Source organism: Acinonyx jubatus, chromosome D3, assembly GCF_027475565.1.
Source record: "Acinonyx jubatus isolate Ajub_Pintada_27869175 chromosome D3, VMU_Ajub_asm_v1.0, whole genome shotgun sequence".
Taxonomy (NCBI): domain Eukaryota; kingdom Metazoa; phylum Chordata; class Mammalia; order Carnivora; family Felidae; genus Acinonyx; species Acinonyx jubatus.
Window position 1 is genome coordinate 38,108,454 of NC_069392.1, and position 10,036 is coordinate 38,118,489.

Genomic DNA, 10,036 nt, shown 5'->3' on the forward strand with positions numbered 1-10,036 from the left:
CCACCAAGGAGATCCACTGGAGAGGACTTGAGAGCCCACAGTGTGGTGCCGCTACTAACCCATACATTCATGCTCTCTAACTGAGGCTTGGTTCCTGGATTGCCTGGTGATCCTTCTGTTCCCTAATCGGTTCTTTTCTTTCTCCGCTCATGCTATTTTTTTTTTTTTTTTTTTTTTTGGAATCTAATTTCTCTTTGAACCCACTCTGCTCTAACTTGATCTCTATTCTTGGCAAATGACTTTGACTTTTACTGTACTGAGAGCAAAGAAAAAGAGGCAGGGAACAATATAATGGGAATTCTCATGATTTCCTGTAGCCCTGTGCTTAATTCTATCAGCATCCCTGTTTCCCCTTCTCTGTTCTCACTGTGGCGTGTGTGCACTTCGGCAGCACAAAGACTAAAATTGGAAGGATACAGAGGAGATTTGCATGGCCCCTGGCAAGGATGACAGGCGGATCTGTTCTCACTGTGGCATAATGAGCCCCCAGCCCCACCTCAAGGCTTTATCTTCCCTCTTTTTTGCTGGATCTCCTCCAATTTCACCTTCTTAGGACCTAGTCTATTCATCATCTACTTTCCTCAGTCTATGTTAGTGTTTCCCTCTTTAAAGAGGAATCTTTGCCATGACCCCTAATTGCGTTCAGTATTTCCATCTCAACCAAAGAAACCCTCCCTGGGTCTGGGTTCTAGGTTGACATGGCTCGCAGCCTATGTTCTTCCTTCCCTTTACCGCCAAGCTTCTCAGAAGAACCCTGTTTCCTGCTTCATTCTTCAACCACTGTAATCTGACTGCCGCTCTCCCTCTTCGTGGAAACTAGTTTTGTCGAGATCATCTGTGATTACTCTGCTTTCGTGCCCAACGGCCACTTCTAGTCTTTATCTAGTCTTTATTCTAGTCTTTATTCTAGTCTCAATCTGTTCGATTGCCCTCAGATAGTTCTGTTCACGAACTCCTCCTGTTTAAAATATTCTTTTTCTCATCTTCTGAGATTTCACACGCTCTTTGATTTCCTTCTACCTCTTTGCCTACCCAGTCTCAGGATCCTTTGCCAGTTCCTGTTCCTATAATGGCATTCCCCAGGCTTCTCTCTCCTGGGATTTTTGTCGCGTCTCAATTCATCATCCTCCTGGTGGACTGCGACAACTTCCAAAGTGTCAGGGATTAGGGAAGCCCGAAGCCATGACTTCAGTCCAGTTTCACTCTGAATTCTAAGCTTCCACAGACTTCTGCCCAGTAGATAATGTCCCTTAAATGTCTCCTCAGCCTTTCAAGCTCAACGTGTTTACATATAAAGCTCTCAGCTTCTCCCAAATTATAATTTCCCCTATTTATCCTATCCCAGTGAGGGGAGCTACTTTTTACTCAGTTGCCAAAAACCAAAAAAACACTGGGCGTTGCCTTAGGCTCTTCCCTTCCCCACAGATATGCACTGTTGACATATCTAAAGGCAACATCAGAGCCCTATGGCTTTCATCTCTCACTGATTCTGCCTATCATCTCACTGAGGTAACTGCCCCATCTGCCTCTGACCTCTACCTGCCCCGGCCTGGCCACTCTCCACCCCACCCCCTTGGGCGCCCACAGCAGTCTTTCTACCACCCAAACAAAATGAAAAATTCACTCCCCTGACTAAAATTCTATTCCATGATGCTTGTTATGCTATAACAAGGCACTTCCCAATCCTTCTGCTTTGTGGATTAATAAGTTTTATTCCCCTGTTCTAATGTTGTGTGATTGAAAAAAAACCAAAAAACTGTAGAATGGAATGCCCCATAAATTCGCAGGTTACTGGCACATACTTTTGCCTATTCGTTTCCTTTCCCCAGGAGCAACTGTCCCTTCTCCCTCTCGAATTCATCTCACTAATTCTTACTCACCAGATGTCAACTTCCAGCTCACCTCCTCTAGGAAGATTTCATTGCCCTTTCCCTCTCCTTTTTTTCCCCACTGACTAACTGTCCCCCCATGTAGGCACTCTAGTTTTTACTATAAATTTGATATTCAATAATTAATTGGTGGTGGGGTCCTTCTTGTTCTTCTTCATGTTTTTGTTCTCCCCGTCCCCTCCTCCTCCTCCTCCTCCCCCCTCCTCCTCTTTCTTCCTCCTCTTCTTCTTTCCACCTCCTTGCAGACAGAGAAAAGACACCTTTCGCCTTTGCAAGGTGAACATCAGTTAGGATGAGTTAGTATCCCTCTTTACCGTTGTTCTATGGAGACTGAAGATGTGTGGCCTCATGGCCTTTAACAGTGGTGTTGGGGTAGTAACCTAGAAGATCCCCAGGAATGGAGGAAATTCCTCTTGGATGACTGCAAGGAATGCTAATGAAGGGGAAAGGGAAGGCAAATGCTAAGTCAGAGACCACCCAAAACACAGTCCCTACAAACTAGTGGAATTACTCTGGACCCTTCTACGACATAATATTCACAAAAATAAAGAATTAAACATAAAGAACATGTATGCCGAGTTGGCTCCCATGTTCCGGTGACCTTGATTGATTGACATGGAATACATTATTTTCTCTACTTTTAAGGTCAAATGCTTATGGGTTCTAATTTGTACCTAAAATTTGTATCCTTTGCTTGTGAGAAGAACACGAAACTCTTTATTTAATTAACGCTACATAATATGCTTTTCAAGTTGTCCGGACTGTAAATATTCAAATGAAAAAAAAGCCTTTGTGCTTTAGTAGCATGCACACCCTTTGTTCTGGATAATGAGCACAAATATAAAAGCCTAATTATCACTGCTGTTTTACACTCCATGGAGTGTTGACAACCTGTGAGACACCTTATAGCGTATAGGAAAAATACAGTGTGTGACCTGAATGAAGATTGATAGTCCTTTAAGAGGACTGATTTTCAACTGGTCACCCAACATGCCATAATATTTGCTAAAATTGTTTCAAAGAATAATTCTTGTCCTTATTTTTATTATTATTGGTAGCAAGTAATAGGTATGATACATTGCGCGATGTCAGGTTAGTCTTAAGTGTTAAACATATAAAAACAAAGATACTATTTATGAGGTGTGTTTTAACAATTTATTTTCTAGATTGATAGCCGTGGCCAATTTGATAGGAAGTACAGTGTTCTGAGCTGCCAAAGCCGTGTTCGATCCAGCCAATGAGATGTACTTGTAAGTCTGACCCTCTGCTAAGTTTTGTTTTTTGTTTTTTGAATATTTATTTTTAATTGGTTGAGAATCCCAAGTAGGCTCCGTACTGCCAGCCTAGAGCCCTACAAGGGGCTCAAACTCATGAACCCGTGAAATCATGAGTCAGATGCTTAACCGACTGAGCCACCCAGGCGCCCCCTCTGCTAGGTTTTAAGGTTGCTGAGACAATTGTGGCCTGGTCTCTGCCTCATCACTCTTATCTTAAGCTGTGCAAGTTAACCCATTACAATAACAGAACCATAGGCAAAGTTAGAAGAAGTTTCAAGACCAGTGTGAGCAGTTGCCTGAGAACAAGTGGTCTTAGTGAAGTAAGTGAATTAGGAGGATAAAAAGAGGCAGACAGCAAAAAGAATTGGTAAGGAAACTAGAGAATCAAGAACATCATTGGGGCTCCTGGGTGGCTCTGTTGGGTGAGCATCTGACTTTGACTCAGATCATGATCTCGTGGTTCATGAGTTCGAGCCCTGCCTCGGGTTCTGTGCTAACAGCTTGGAACCTGGAGTCTGTTTTGGATTCTGTGTCTCCCTCTCTCTCTGCCCCTCTCCTGCTCATGCTCTGTCTCTCTTCATCAAAAATAAACATGAAGAAATATTAAAAAAAAATAAAAGAACACCATTAACAAAGTTATTTAGTAATTTGTTGTCTAAACTGGAACCCTTTTGATAGTGAAAAGGAGTTATTTATAATTATGCTGGAACAGTAACCAATACTGGGTAAAAGGGGACAAATGATCACTCTAGTTATATGCCATATTCATGTGATGGGGAGTAGCTAAGCTTTCAGATTGGAGAGGGGCATGAATAAGTTTTCATTCTTAAGGTCATTTTTGGTAGCAATGGGGTAGATAAGTAGGAAGAGACAAAGAATGGGCAGAGTGATCACTTAGTTCACGAACATTCTCCATCCCTTAGGTGACAGTGCTGAGAGCTTCAAGAGGCAATAGATCTGAAGTATATTTAGAAGTCAGAATCAGTAGGACTGGTGACTGGACCCGGAATATTAAGAGGAGGAAATATTTTAGGATAATGGCATGGTTTCTGGGTTGGGTGACTGTCTTGATGATGGTACAATCAATTAATATAAAGATCAGATATAAGTCAGTAGGAATTGATGGAGGGAGAGCATACAATCAGTGTTGGAGGCTAAGCTTTATTTTTGGGGGGGACACAGAGTGATAGAAATGTCTGGGACAGATGTTCAGAGGAAAAATTAAGGCTGTGGATGAACACATGAAACTATCATAATTATAAAACTACTTGGCTTCAGGTGAATTGTTCTCATTGTCAGTTCTTGCTTGAATTCCTGGAAGAGCCTCCTTGGCTTTTCAGGATTAATTCCCTTAATGTTAGTGTGTCTGCTAGAAATATAACTCTAATAATACTTCCTATTGCATTCTTGTTGTATAGCAAATGTCTTCTGTAGACATCTTATTGGAGAATATTTATTCGTTTTCATAGCTCTCTTTCAAACCATTTCACACAGGTGGTTTTCAAAGCAATCACAGATGAAATTTGTAGGATTCTCGTAGCCCACTGACAGACATTGGACAATGCCACTTAGCAATATTATATTTGAGGGTATGAGCCATACCCTACATTCTATTCTATGGTGTCATCTGTCATTGTCACTGAGGCATATTTAGGTATGTTGTAATGAAACCATCCACCTAGAAACACTACTGTAATCTCAAAAATACAAACTCTTTTTTTTAATGTTTATTTATTTGAGAGAGAGAGAGAGAGAGAGAGAGAGAGAGAGAGAGAGAGAATGCAAGTGGGGGAAGGGCAGAGAGAGAGGGAGACACAGAATCTGAAGCAGGCTCCAGGCTCTGAGCTCTCAGCACAGAGCCCAATGGGGGGCTCGAGCCCACAAACTGTGAGATCACGACCTGAGCCAAAGTTGGATGCTTAACAGACTGAGCCACCCAGGCACCCCTCAAACATACAGACTCTTATTAGTTTACTGTTCAAACAGTTAGTAAGACCCTTGGTGCTTCTAAAGGTGGGAGAATTCAGGTAGCAACAGATGTTCTTCCAATGTATAATCTTAATTACAGTTATGTTCATCTTGGTTGAGCTCATGTAGCCTTGCCCTGTACAACTCTTTGAATTTCTGCCTCTGACCTTGCTATGAACACATTTTTTCCCCATTTTTTCCTGGCTCACTTGGAAAAGCTTTCCCAAGTTTGTGTAGTATGAACCTTTATTAGTGGACAACATCTTTAAGTAGTTTTTAATTAAGTAAGTTAATTAAGTAATTAATTCTGTGGCAAATTTGATGATGTCACTCTCCTACTTAGACTGTTTCAGTGATTCCCAATGTCCCTAGGAGAAAATTAAAACTCTTTGGCATGTTATATAGAGTCACTCACAATAGGACTTGGATCTAACTTGTTTGATCTCAACCTTCTCTCCCACATCTTTCTGTCTAGTCATATGGGTCTCTTTACTTGCATTATACACAAATGGTCCTTTTATCTCTCATTCTGGGTCATGATTTCATTCTTTGTTCCTTTTCCTAGTTCACTCTTATGTCCTTCTCCCTAAATCTCACCTGTCCTTCAATATTACTCTTAGGTATCACTTCCTCTGAGAAACATTCTTTGTTTCCCAAACTGAGTTAAGGGACTCTCCTACTTGCTCTTAGAGGACTCTGTACTGATTTCTATGCTAGCAGCTAACCGTGCTCTATATTAAATATCTGGGATTAACTTGTCTCCTTGCAGAAGAATGCTCCTTGAGGCTGGGAACCATGTTTTCATCTTAATATCCCAGCACCTCGCTCAATACCTGGAACATGGGAATTGTTCAGTAAATTTTTGAGTGCACTGAATGAGCAAAAGAATAAAATTGCACTGGGTGATGTATGGAAACCAATTTGACAATAAATTTCATATTAAAAAAAAAAGAATAAAATTGCTCCCTGTTGCATCCTGCTCCCCAGAATTCTAGCATTCCCTGTCTTCCTCCCTCCCTCCCCTGTCCCTCTGAGCTTTCCTCCCAAGGCTATGGACACTGCATTCCCTCTACCCTCCCTAAGCCATATTCTTACTTAAGCTCAGAGCAGTTCTGGCTCTTGTGACCCATTTTTCCATGCAGTTGTCTCTGGATTATAGAATATTGTTTTAGGATTTCACTTTCTCGGGCTAGCCACAAATGAAGAATCTCCCTGAGTAATTTTTTCACACTTCTAAAGGAACATATTTTCAGTCAGCATATAAACAGAAATGATTTCTAGCACCTTGTTTGTGTCTGAGCCATGCCGAGCTTTGTATATAAAGCCCTAGAAAAAAATATACAGCTGACCCTTAAACAACATAGGTTTGATCTGCTCCGGTCCTCTTATACATGAATTTTTTTTCAATGAAGACAGTACTGTAAATGTATTTTCTCTTCCTTATGATTTTCTTAGTAACATTTTCTTTTCTCTAGCTCACTTTATAATAAGCATACAGTATATAATACATATAACATACAAAATATGTGTTAATCAATGTTTATGTTATTGGAAAGGTCAGTGATAGGCTATTAATACTTAAGTTTGGGGGGAGTCAAAAGTTACATGCAGATTTTCAACCGTGTGAGGGCTTGAACCCCTCACCTTCTTGTTCAAGGGTCAACTGTACATGTCCCTTTTCACATGTAAGTACTATTGTGTGTTTGTTTATATAGCACTTTGAGAACCACATTATTTCATTTTATTTTAGTTAGTCCTCACAGGTAATGAGGTAATGAGGTAATCAGAGCAAATTCTAGTTTTCCATATTTTAACGATAGAGAAAGTGAGGCTGTGAAGAGAAAAGTGACTGGTTGATAAATAGCAGTTAATACCAAAACACCTGTCTTTGTCTCTAGATTCCATTTACTTTCCACTAAACCAAGCAGATGGATGTCTTCTGTCATCCCTGTGTTATTCTTACATAGTTATTCTTACATAGTTATTCTTACATAGTTATTCTTACATAGTTATTCTTACATAGTAAGCATAGTTATTCTTACAGGGCAATGTCTGGAGATGCATGTGTGCTTTGGCATCAGCTTCTCCCAACTCATCTTTTCCCAAACCCTTCCAAGAGGAATATTCTTGACTGCATCACCATGTTCCTAAGCAAGAAGACCAACGGGAGCTGAACTTCTCATATGGATTCTTGCATTGTTTCGGAGGTGACAGTGGAAAGTTGGAGAGCACCCACCCCTCAGACATGTGTCAAAAGCTATCATAGCCATAGATAATCGTGTCACTGGCCCAGCTTCCTGACAGCTGTATGTCTTAGGGGGTGGAGGAGACAACGAAGAGGTCACTACTTTGGGCATAATTTTAATTCGAAGAAGGGATTTATTTGTGAATGAGAAGGATAAGGTGGAAACCTGAGGAAACATGGCCATGCCATCTTCCAGCAACCAGTCTCCATCTGAGCAAGTGAAAATAGCATCAGCAGTTTGTTCAAAATGCAGAGTGCTGGTTTCCACCTCCCAGAGATCCTTGGGGTCTGAGGGGGTGTCTCAGGTTCTGCATTATCAGGTATACGTGGAGGGTAACTAGAGGATAGACTTTAACGTTGAACAAAACGGTGTAAGAGACACTTGCTAGAGTCTGTGAAGGAGTGTAACAAGAAGGTATTTTGGGTTGACTGTCTTGGGCTCATCTAACTCTATTACTACCTTGGGAAACATCCTTAATGGTGTTAGTTCCTTCATCTGGAAATCAAGGACCTCTCCAGAAACAGAAGCAGAATACCTCCTATCTGATGAGTCATGTAGACGCTCTAATTATGTTTGTAAGGAGGCTTTATAAACTGTTAAACCCAGTAAGGTGATAGTGGCATTCTAATGCTCTAATTTGGTTTGCCCTCCCAGCAACCATCTGTGGTAAGATTTCCAAAGTTTCAAAGAAAACTCCTTGATTCTATGCCACAAAACTCTAGAGGGAGAAGAGAGTGGGTGAGTGTCAGCTTTCAAGGATTAAATCCTTCTTGTATCACTGGCTTTGACTTCAGCAGGGAAGAAAGGGGCATGGGACCTAAAGAACCCATCCCACCTGATGAGTCAGAGAGCCCCCGATGAGCACACAATTTAAAAACCAGCTGTATAATAGTGCAAAGGAAATAAAATACCCAAGGACAAATAAAAGTTTACAAAATTCAGTCAGGAAGAATCTGGAGCAAAAATACTGGACGTTTGCAGAGAACGCTGGGAGCAACCACAAGGGTCATTTTATTTATGCGTAGTGTACTAGTTTTCTATGACTACATAAAGGTGTACCTCAAACCACCATTTATTATCTCATAGTCTCCAGAGGTTGAGAGTCTGAGCACAGCTTTGCTGAGTCCTCCACTCCAGGCCTTGCAAAGCTACCATCAAGGTGTTGGTTGGACTGTGATCTCATCTGAGGTGAGCTCCCCTCCCAAACTCCTGGTGGTTTGCTTTTTCAGGGCCAGTGGAAGAGACTGAGTCTCTGCTGCTTCCAGCTTCTGAGATCGGGGAAGGCCTAAATCTTTTTAATGGGCTCCATAGGTTGAATCAGGTCTGACTAGAGCAATCTTTCCTGAGACACACTCAAAGTCAACTGATTAGGGACCTTAATCACATCGGAAAAATCCTTTCTGTTTTGCCATATGAGGTAAAATAATCACATGAGGGACATTCTATCAATTTTGCTATATTCTCTTAACTAGAAGCAGGTCACAAATTCCACTCACTCTCAAGGCGATGGGATTTCCAACGATATGACTCATTAGGGGACATCCAGGATGTGTCTGCCACATTTGGAGACAGAAAACCTGCTTCCGTTCCATAGAACATCTACTAAGAACACAGGATGTACCAGGTACAGCACTAGGATCCTGAGACGACTAGGTAACTTTGTCTGTCTGTCTTTGGATAGTTTGCAAGGCACAGGCCAGAGGTTTGGGGCCAATGAAGAGAAAAGAAATCTCTGTCTTTGTTTCTAACTTCTTCTGAAAACACTGTGAAGGGGGATAATCTTCCGACTGAAAACAGCAGACATGGAGAGGGGAATGGAGAGCCTTGGTGGGTGAAGTAATTATATGGAAGCACTTAACTATTCTGAATGCATCAATGACTATTTGCCCGATAAACATCATTGACGCAGGAAGAAAACTTATGAATAAGGATACCGAAGTGCTGTCAGTGATCTTTGAGCAGTGAAGGAGAGAAGTACCAGGAACACTGACTTAGGGAAATATTCTAATGAAAATTCATGCAGTAAATATCATTTAGAAGGACCGTATATGCAGATATCACGCTGAGCTCAAGGCTGGCCTCAATGCTTGACCGCCTGGGGGGTCAGGAAATCAACTCACGGGGATCCTGTCTTCTGCACACTTTGCAGCCCTGAGCAGGCGGTGTAAGGGGCTGATCACACGTCTCTCTGACCCTGAGGAACTGCAAATCGTACGTGGAAGAATATGGTTTGCTGGTTCAAGCACAACCGGAAATGATTAGTTTCCCCAAACCCTGAATCCCGTCACTGATTACGTAAACTAATGATGCACAGTCTTCCTTTCTCACCTTCCTTTCACCTAGCTTTGAGGCAGGGGAAGAAACGAGTAGGGGAAGGGAGGAGAAAGAGAGAGAGAAAGAGGCATTTAAAGCTAAGGAGCTGATGTACAGGACCAATCTTTGGAAACGGATCTCACGCTCTGCTGTCTTCCTAAGTGAGAGGCATATTCAGACCCTGTCTTGCAGGGTTAGCATTTCCCCAAGAATAACCTAACAGAGCACTCAAGATAATTCCTCAAAGGCCAAGGACTTAAAATATCTGCTGCATGTTCTTCTATCTCCATTCCCCAAGCAATCAGGGATCATTCTTCGGCGCAAGGAAGAGTGTTTTCTTTGT

General features: G+C 41.7%; 1 pseudogene; it reads left to right on the plus strand.

Annotated features, from left to right (window-relative positions):
* The first annotated feature begins 377 nt into the window (after window positions 1-377).
* On the plus strand, window positions 378-452 carry LOC113602394 (uncharacterized; annotated as a pseudogene).
* The last annotated feature ends 9,584 nt before the right edge of the window (window positions 453-10,036 follow it).